Genomic DNA, 10128 nt, shown 5'->3' on the forward strand with positions numbered 1-10128 from the left:
ACATCCATAGTTAGGGTTTTATCCTCCTTTTCCACCAAAGCGGCTATTGGGAACATGCTTATGAAAATGCAACAAGGTGACAGATTTTAAAAATTCTCTATAGATTATTTTGACAGAAATGCTGGGGGGAAAGTACAGTCGTGTAAAATCTTACCATAACAGTACATGTCCTCTTCACGGTTGCAGTACTCATTACATTAGAGTTCCCCTGCCAATATCCAGCCAGTATACAAAAGCCTTAGGTTGCTTTAAGGTATGCCGTACATCACACATATGCTCCTCGTTAATCTAAGACATACAGGTGACATCCGGATGTACCATCCTCAATACTGAAAGGCCCAGCAAGAACTCCAGTCCAAAAAAAACAAAAAAAAAATGAGGTAACCAGTACATCCAGAAGATAAATAGACCAGGGGGAGGAGGGAGAGAATGAATATTGCAACAGTGAACAGAAGGACATGCCCCATTATGGTAAGATTTTACGCAACTGTACTATGATGTTCCATTTCACTGCTGCAGTACTCATTACATTAGGGAGATTGCCAAAGCTCAGGAACAAGCTTGGGAGGAAGAAGGTCCAGCAGAGCTTTCGAGGAAGGAAAGATGGATAGCCTCAGCAAAACAAGCTCTAGCTCTGGAGATTCCACCTAACTTGTAGTGTTTGGTAAAAATATGCACATAAGTCCAGGCTGATGCCTCAAGAATAAAGTTAGTACCTAAACCACTGAAATAAAGCACCAGAGGAAGCCACAGCTCTAGTAGAATGAAAGGAATAACGAATAGATTTTGAGATCCAAGAAGAAATAGTTTGCTTGGATACAGCTAATCCTAAGGATCTACAATGAAAGGAAACAAAGAGCTTATCAGATTTCCTAAAAGTCTTAGTCTTATCGAAATAAAATCTGAGTTGCCTCTGCCCATCCAAGGTGTGCAGCACCTTCTCACTGGTAGAGTGCAAAAAAGGGAAACAAGTGGGTAAATGCATACCCTGATTAGGGACAACTCATTCACCACCTTGGGCATAAAAGGAGCATTAGTATGCAAGCACATCCTTCCTTATTGAAACACCAAAAAAGGAGTAAACCCATAAGGGCTTGAAGCTCAGACATAGAAGTGAGGGCTAACACAAGTAGTCTCCCAAAAGCAATGCTGCAAGGAAGCTGAAGCTGCAGGCTCAAAAGGAGCCTGAGTCTGTCTTTCCAGAACAAAATTAAGATCCCAGGGAGGAGAAACAGTCTTCCTGGGAGGCCTAATATGAAGGGCATCTTTAAGGAATTGCTTAGCTTCAGAACTAGAAGCTGAAGGAGGAGATAAAGGCAGAGAAGCAAAAATAGTTGATAAGTGGGCCTTAACAAAAGAATAAGCCAACCCAGCATTGAGCAGTTCACACAGACAAGACAGAACCAAAGGAGCATCCACAGAAAGTGGGTTCAGGTTAAGAGAAAGACACCAAACAGAAAACCTCCTCCATTTGTATAAGTAGGATTTCCTAGTATTGGGTTTCATGGCCTCCTGTAGGACCCTAAGCACGTCCTCAGAAAAAAAGATGTCTATGTGGAATCAAAATCCTATTGCCCACAGTGTCAGTTATTGAGCAGACAGATGGGGATAGATGAGAGATCCCTTGTCCTGTGTGAGTAGCTCCACCCTGTGAGTTAACTTGTGATGACTGCCCTTGGTTAAATGCAGAAGAGAAGGGAACCAATGCTTTCTCAGCCAAAAGGAAGACACCAGCAAGATTTTGGAAGCATCCTGTTGAATTTTGAACAGGAATTTTGGAATGAGGGGAATGGGAGGGAAAGCATAAAGACAGAGTACCCATCTTCCAAACCAGAGGAACTGGGACTCTTGACACAAAACAGAAGTAGTCTGTTCAGAGGGAAGGCAAAAAGATCTATTCAAGGAGTATCCCACTGGTGAACAATGTCCAGAAACACATCCCTGTGAAGCATCCATTCATGGGATTGAGGACCTGCTCAGAGTGTCTGCCACAATGTTTTGATCTGAGGGAATACAAACTGCTGAAACAGTCACTTGATACTGGATAGCAATATCCCACACGAGGAGTGCCAATCAACACAGAAGGTAAAGTCCCCCCCCCCTCTATTTACATACCACATCACTATGGTACTGCTTGGAAACACCACAGAAGAGCTCTCATCTGACTGTGATGTGCTTTCTCTGTTGATGAGGTGACTACACCCCCTGAACCTTTAGAGAACCAAAAGCGGCTCCATAATCCCACGTCTGAAGCATCAAATAGCTCCTGAGAGGGAAGAGATAAATGAAAGGGAAGCCCTGGGTTTACAGACAGCTGATGGATCCACCAATAAAGTTCTTTCTTCAGACAAGATAGAAGATGAACTACAAATTCTAGGGGGTGTGCACGTTAAAGCCAAACTAACTTCAGAATACACTGAAACTTTCTTATGTGGAGTTTGGCCAGATGGAGCATAGGAATGGTGGATGCCATAAACCCCACAGCTCTCAGAAATTCCCTGGCTGTTATGGAGGCCAGGAGAAGAGTTTGAAAAAAGGAATTGAGTGTTAAGGCCTTGGGAGGAGGCAGGGATGCCAGAATAAGCACAGTCTGAATCTTGCACCCCAGAAAAAAAAGGGCTCTGAGAAGGAGTCAGAAAAGACTTCTTGAAGTTTAATGTGAACACCAGGCTTTGCAAAAGGGGAACAGGCAAAGTGCAGGTTTTGCAACAGGTTCTCTATAGAGAATGCCTGAAAAAGAAGGTTGTCCAGGTAAGGAAATACTTGGATCCCCTGAATCCTGCAAAAAAGCAATCGCAGGAGCGAGGCATTTGGTGAATACCCCTGGGGCAGTAGAAAGGCCAAAGGGCAAAGCAGAGAACTGAAATTGCCAGGAAGGCACAGAGAAGCGTAAACATTTCCTCAAAAGGGGATGGACTGGGACATGGAGATAAGCATCCTTGAGATGCAGGGACACCATTTAAGCCCGAGGAAACAAAGTCTGGAGGGATAACATTTGAACAGAAGGCACTTTCAGAAAAATGTTTAGATGAGACGGGTCTAGAATTGGTCTCCAATTATCCTCTTTTCTAGTTACTGGAAACATCCTGGAGTAAAATCCCCTCCCCCTTTGGGACACAGGTACCTCTTGAATAGTACCCTGAGACAAAAGGTTCTTAAGTACCTCTGGAAAGGAGAAGAGTTGTTTCTGAGGGAGCTGAGGAAGTCCCATAACAGGGGAAGGGATTTCCAAACCATGAAATACCCCTAGCAAACAATGGACAGGACCCAGGAATCTTGAGTAATCTGTAGCCAAACAAAGATAGAGAGGAAAGTGACGTGTATTTCTCAGATCTCCAAGCAGAGGGCAAAGCCCTCTAACAGCACATGACTACAAACTAGGGATTGTCTAGTCACCCTGACAACTAAACCCTTCAGAATGAACTCTCCTCCAATAAATTCTTGGTGTACTAAAATGGTCCTACAACTAAATGCCAACAGTGTAGTATCACATTTAGTACATGCCCCTACCAACATTGTCACACTGCAGTAAACACACCGTTGCATTGCCTATATATAAGCAAGGCCTTACCAAATTTAATGCCATTGGCTGTATATAAAAAAAAAAAAAAAAAACACTAGGAAATGGAAAGGAAAACCTAAACCAAATGCAATTAAGTAAAAAAATATTTTTAAAGCAGAAAAAGAACTAGGGGTGGTATCCTTAGGAAAGAGAAAGACCATACCACATTGAAATAAATACAATTTGTGGGAACAACAAGTGCAGAATAATGTTCAGGAAGAGGATGAGTGAGGCTTAAGGAAAGCAGGACTTGAGCAATTCAGGGAATGCTTGTGTGAACAATTGGTAAAAAGAAAACAGATAATGTATAATGCATGAATATAAGGGACATTAATATGGTTTGTTTTCTATTAATGTATTTGCCCCTATGTCTTAAATTATATTTAATACAGGTGTTTAAAAAAGTGGCTTTTTTGAGCAGATTTACCTATTTCCTAATTTCTACAGAAGCAATGATGACTTTAGGAAATGAAATCTGAGGAAATCAAAATCTGCTTCTATTTTTTTCTCATTTCAGAATGGCTGTAGGCTCTCCTCCATTGACAGACAGTGCCTCTCCTGTTTTAGCAGAGTTAAAAGCACGCATCCTAAAGGATTACTGGGCCCTAGGGGGACTGGTTGTGATTGCAATTTTCTGTGGACTCTTTTTAGCTCTCATAATGTTTGCAGCAGTTTTTGGATGCTGCTCTGGACGTCGACATAAAAGCACATCAGAAATATCAAGAGAAGAGTGCCAGGGGCAGAGAAAGGTTACCAGACTATGAAGAAACAATGTAAAATAACTTGTGCACCAAGTACACCTCGCAAGGCGGAATAAAAATATGGAATTCTACCTCCATGGTGTGTGCTATGCTATTTGCAGTGCTTTGCAGTTGTCAAAAAAAAACAAAGGGATTATGAAAAATAAATACAACTCAGACAATTTTCTTGGTTTCAATATTCCTGTTGATGTTTTCATTAAAAATAGTCAGAACAATCTTGTTACTAAATCCTCATCTTACTTTTTCATGGAAATAAGAAAAGCAAATGCATGTATGTGAACTATTAGTTTTTCTATGAAGCACTATAGATCCCAGTGCAATATTTACATTTATTAATTTTAACAGTAAAATTATTCATTTTTATGTGATCAAAGTAAAGCTTTTTTTTGCATACTTAAAAAGGGTTTAAAAAATGTGTTTAATATCTTAAATCTACTCTCAAGGGAAATGCATGTATATGATACTATTACTACTCAGTTTTTGGTAACATGTTTCTTCTTAAATTTTCTTACGAATTTTTGCAAGTTTTGTTACAGTTTTGAACAAATTTCTTCAGCACTATTCTTACAGAGCTATTTGAAGTCTACAACACGTTTCAGTTACAAAAATGTGAAGTGTATTTTAGCAGTTACAAAAACAAAAAGTCTAAGCTCTCTTAACACAAGACTAGACCAGACAGTCAAGAGGAGAAGGGAACTACTTGCATCACACCACCAGTCTCACATAGACCTATGAAACCAGCACCGGCAAAAAAAAAACACAAATACATGAAAACATACTCGGATGCTCTAAATAAAAATCTGCAAAAGCAAAAGAGACCTCCAAAGCAGACACCCAAGCAACCTCCACCCCCCCCCCAACACAAACCATAAAACACATACTTCACAAAATCAGTGTGCCATACAATCACAGCCATTAAGGCAAAATAATATACTCAACACACAATTAATAGGTGACTCTAGTCAGGCACACTGACGTCCCACTCACCAGGCTGAACAAGGAGAAGGTTACTGTTAGCTGCCTGTCGGGTGCCAGGATCTGCCACATAACACGAGCACTCAAGTCACTCCTGAACAAGTATAAATATGACTGTCACTGTCTATGTTGGTGCGAATGACCTGAGCTGTACCTCCCTGGACTACAAGAAGAGAGACATGGAAGAGCTCTCTGATCACCGTAGCCCAGGCCGGTATGACCCTGACCTTGAGTAGCATCCTACCCTCACCAAGAATGATACCATGATATAAAGAAAAATTATCAATTTCAACAACTGGCTAAGCTTCTAATGTCATTCAAAGGGGATCCAGTGTCTGTCAGCCTGGGATGACATGCTCGACAAGCCACTCTGCTTCGCTAGAGACGGCTTGCATCTGTCACCCTTAGGCTTTCGAATACTGGCCAAGGCTCTTGCCACCCCCATAGTGCCTTTTTTAGGCAAGGCTCAAAAGACAAACCCACCACCGTAAATAGCACAAGTAACAAAAAAAGTACAGTTGTGTACACTTACCATAAATGTAGATGTTCAAGTGTATTCACTGTTGCAGTCATTACATTTGGGTAATCTGCTGGCGGGTTGCCCTCAGTCGGCCTGAATAACAAAGTCTTGGGTCCTGCGTCGGTTGCTGTCTCCTCTTCCATGACGTCAGGGGTATAAAACATGCAGCCAACGCCATTTTATTCAGTTTTTCTTGCCCCAGATGTCAGGTTCCCCCCAAATATATATATACATACATACATACATATATATAAATAAATAGAAATATATGTAAATGCACTTTTAGCAACATAAGCTTTACCTTCATCTAACAGCAAATACACCACAAATCCTTTAATATATAGTAAAGGAAAGAAAAGGTATAGAAAAGGGGGATGGCGGGTGGGTAACCCGGACTGTAACAGTGAATACACTCAAACATCTACATTTATGGTAAGTGTACACAACTGTACTATGTTCTTCATGTTTCACTGTTGCAGTCATTACATTTGGGTAGAATCCCAAAGCTATGGAAGGGAGGATGGAACTAAACAGCATTAGGAGTGGCTATAAGGCCATGCAGAACTGCAGTGGCAAAGCCTGCCCTGGATTTGGAGAAGAGAGGCAAATGATAATGCTTTGTGAAGGTATGAACAGAGCTCCAAGTAGCAGCCTCTAGAATGTCTTTGGTTTGAACCCCTCTGAGAAAAGCTGCTGAGGTAGAGGCAGTCCTGGTGGAATGAGACCTGATCCCCTTGGGCACAGGTTTACCATGGTGCAAGTAGCAGAAACGAATTCAGTGGTTTATCCACTTAGAAATAGTCTGCTTTGATATAGCCTTCCCCTCTGACCCTGCAGCAAATGCTACCAGTAGTTGCTTAGACTTTCTTAGAGATTTGGTCCTGTTTAAGTAGAATCTTAGTTGTCCGTGTATGTCCAATGAATGCAGAATCTGCTCCCCCTTGTTCTGCGGATTTGAGTAAAATTTTGGCAGGTGAATTGTCTGGTTAAAAGCCACACTGGATACCACCTTAGGCATAAAAGAAGGATTGGTCCTGAGGGACTCCCTGTCCGAGTAAAATGTAATAAAAGGCTCCACAGCCATGAGAGCGTGTAGTTCTGAAACCCTTCTTGCTGAAGTGACTGTCAAGAGAAAAGCTGTTTTCCAAGATAGAAATTTTATATCTGCAGTAGCTGCTGGTTAAAAAGGAGGCAGGGTGAGTTTTTCCAGCACAAAATTGTGGTCCCATGCAGGAGTTGGTGATCTTCTGGGATCCCTTAAATTTTTGGCCCCTCTAAGATACTGTTTAAGCAGAGGATGAGAAAAGAGGGGAGGGCACTGTGTTGTAATGAGCTGAGATGGCAGAGGCATGGATTTTTATTGAAGAAAAAGATAGGCCCTTGTCAAGCATCTCAGTCATATATTGTAAAATCTGAGGAATATTGGGCTTTGCTGTATCTGTTTCTTGCGCTTGGTTCCAAGCACAGAATCTCTTCCATTTATCAGCATAAGATTTTCTAGTACTAGGCCTTCTGGCTTCCAAAATGACATCCATCAAAGATTTACTGAGAGGTGTTGTTTAAATAATTAAATGATCAGCCATGCTGAAAGGTTCAGAGTTTGGAGCTGAGTTTGCATTATTTGATTGTGGCAAGTACCAAGGGAGAAGTTGAGACATATTCCTTAGAAGTGGGTACCAGTGTTGGTGAGGCCAATCCGGAGCAACTAGGATCATTTTTGGTTTTTCCTGTCTGACTTTTAGTAAGACCTTGGAGAGAAGAGGCAGAGGGGGAAAGGCATACACTGATAGGTTTTTCCAACTGAAGGATAGGGGGATCCACTTTCCATAATTTTTTGTGATGAGTTCTTGTGCAGAATTTGTCCAACTGATAATTTTTGGGAGAGACAAGCAGATCTATATCTGGGCTCCCCCATTTCTGTGTTAACATGCTGAAGATTTGTGGATCCAGTTTCCATTCATGCGGGTCCATACAATTTCTGCTTAGGTCTGCCAGAGTATTTTGTTTTCCTGGCAGGAAATGAGCTTGAAGATGTATTTGATAAGTCAAAGCTGTGTTCCACAATGCCATGGCTAGTCTGCAAAGGGGGTAGGAATGTGTACCCCCTGCTTGTTTATGTACCACATAACCGTGGTGTTGTCCATCTATCAGCAGTTGTCCTGGATGAAGTAAGTCCTTGAAGGCTGTCTGAGCATTCTGAACAGCTAGCATCTCTTTCTGGTTGATATGCAGATGCATTTCTTTTGGGCTCCATTTGCCCTGAATGCATCTTCCCGCCAGGTGGGCCCCCCAAGCATAGTCTGATGCATCTGTAGTTAGGGTTTGGGTGGCAGGGGGTAGAGTGAATGACAGTCCCTTGTTTTGCTGACATGTCTCTGCCCACCAAAGAAACTCCTGCTGTAGGTAGGGAATGAGAGGAATCATTGTTTCCAGACTGTGACGATGTTGGCACCATAAACTTTTTAGGTACCACTGAAGTTTCCTCATATGCAGTCTCGCATATGGAATTAGTAGAATGCAGGATGCCATGAACCCCAAAGCCTGCAGAATTTGTCTTGCAGATAATTGGGTTTTTGTTGCCATTTGTTTGAAGCATATTGTCAGTTGCCTTTGTTTGTCTGGCATAAGGTAAGCCATCTGGGCAGTTGTATTCAAGCTTGCACCCAGGAATGTAATTATTTGAGAGGGTACCAGTTGGGATTTCTTTTCGTTTATTGTGTACCCTAGGCATGTTAGAAGCCTTTTTACAAATGCCAGATGTTGAAGAAGAGTGTCCTTGTCCTCTGCTTGAATGAGACAGTCGTCCAGATAAGGATAAAGTTGTATGCTTCTTTGTCTGCAGAATTCAATTACTGGTGCCAGGCACTTTGTAAAGACCCTGGGCGCAGTAGATAAGCCAAAGGGCAGTGCAGAGAATTGGTAATGCAAAAAACTTGCCTTGAAGTGGAGGTATCTTCTGCACGATTACCTTACTGGGATATGCAGGTATGCCTCTTTTAAATCTAGAGTCACTAACCAAGTGTTCCTGCCCAGCATAGGCAGTAGCTGTTGTAAAGTCAGAATTTTGGAATGTCCAAGAATGTGTTCAAAATCGATAAGCCCAGTACTGGACGCCAAAATTTTCTTTTCTGGATACCAGGAAAAGTCTTGAATAAAAACCTTGCCCTTTTTCCTTTTCTGGTACTGGCTGAATAGCCCCCAAATCCATGAGGGACAACTTGTTTCTGAGCATCTGCCCACTGATTTTGTGGCAGATCTGGCCATTCATTTGGAATTGGCAAAGTATGGAAATGAAATGTGTGCCCCTGGGATACTATGTTCAATACCCACTTGAAGTGGGTAATTAACTGCCAATTGTGCAAGAAGTGCTAGTTTTCCCCCCAAGGGGGCTGCCAAAGGATAAGTGCTTGGTGATGGTAGGGGAAAGTCATTGAGACTGCTTACTGTAGGGCTGTGCTTTGTTTCCTCCAGATTTGGAGGTGGAGGCACCCCATTGCTTTGACCTGTAAGAACCCTGTGATTGGTATCTGTAGCCTTTTGAGCACCTGGATTTGCCTTGAGTGGCTCTGTTGGACACAGGAATGGACCAATTTTTAGTAGGCCAATGCCTACTGATCCTGGGTGGCTTCACTTGCAAGAAGTCTTTTACAGTTTGCATAGATTTAGCTTTGTCTTCCATTTTCTTTAAAACCTCTTCCGCCTTATTACCAAACAGATCATCATGCTGCAAGGGGGCATCCAACAATTTAGCTTTAACATGATCAGGCAGATTTTGCTCTTTGAGCCAGGCATGCCTTCTAATCACAGATCCAGTAACTGCGGCCCTGAATCAAAACCACAATGCAAAGTATGCTTTCCAACCTGTTCTGCTGAATGCAATAATTCCTGTAACTCTGTTTTCCACACAATCAGAAATCAACATAATTTTCTGTTTCAGTAAGGCCATAACATGCTGTAGATATTTAAGCATATGAAACTGGTAGTTTAAGGCTCTGATTGCCAAGGTAGCAGATGTATAAACCTTCTTTCACCATCTATCCAGCACCCTGGAATCTCTATCAGAAGGGGTAGGATTTTTGGCTGTAGAGGCTTTTACACCCTTGGGACCCTGTGAAAATAGTCTCAGGATCAGCCGCAGGATTTTTGTATAGAAATTTGTGGGAGTCAGGAACCCTGTAATATCTGTCTGGCTTACTAGTAGCCGGAGGTAGGGAATCATGAGTCATTCTTGATTTCGAAAACACAACAATGTCTAATACAGGAGGTATAGCCAAAGGCCTATGCTGAGGAAGAAGGAAATCCCTAAGCCT

The 10128-nt window shown here is 42.0% G+C and overlaps 1 long non-coding RNA gene across 1 annotated transcript in view; it reads left to right on the top strand.

Annotated features, from left to right (window-relative positions):
- Positions 1 to 4484, top strand: part of LOC122812912 — a 40201-nt gene extending 35717 nt beyond the window's left edge. Inside the window, exon 2 of the long non-coding RNA XR_006366603.1 lies at positions 4080 to 4484. This is a non-coding gene — a long non-coding RNA (uncharacterized LOC122812912). The remainder of the gene's footprint in view (positions 1 to 4079) is intronic.
- Positions 4485 to 10128: the final 5644 nt, after the last annotated feature.

Source organism: Protopterus annectens, chromosome 10.part0, assembly GCF_019279795.1.
Source record: "Protopterus annectens isolate FY-2018-M chromosome 10.part0, PAN1.0, whole genome shotgun sequence".
Lineage (NCBI taxonomy): Eukaryota > Metazoa > Chordata > Ceratodontiformes > Protopteridae > Protopterus > Protopterus annectens.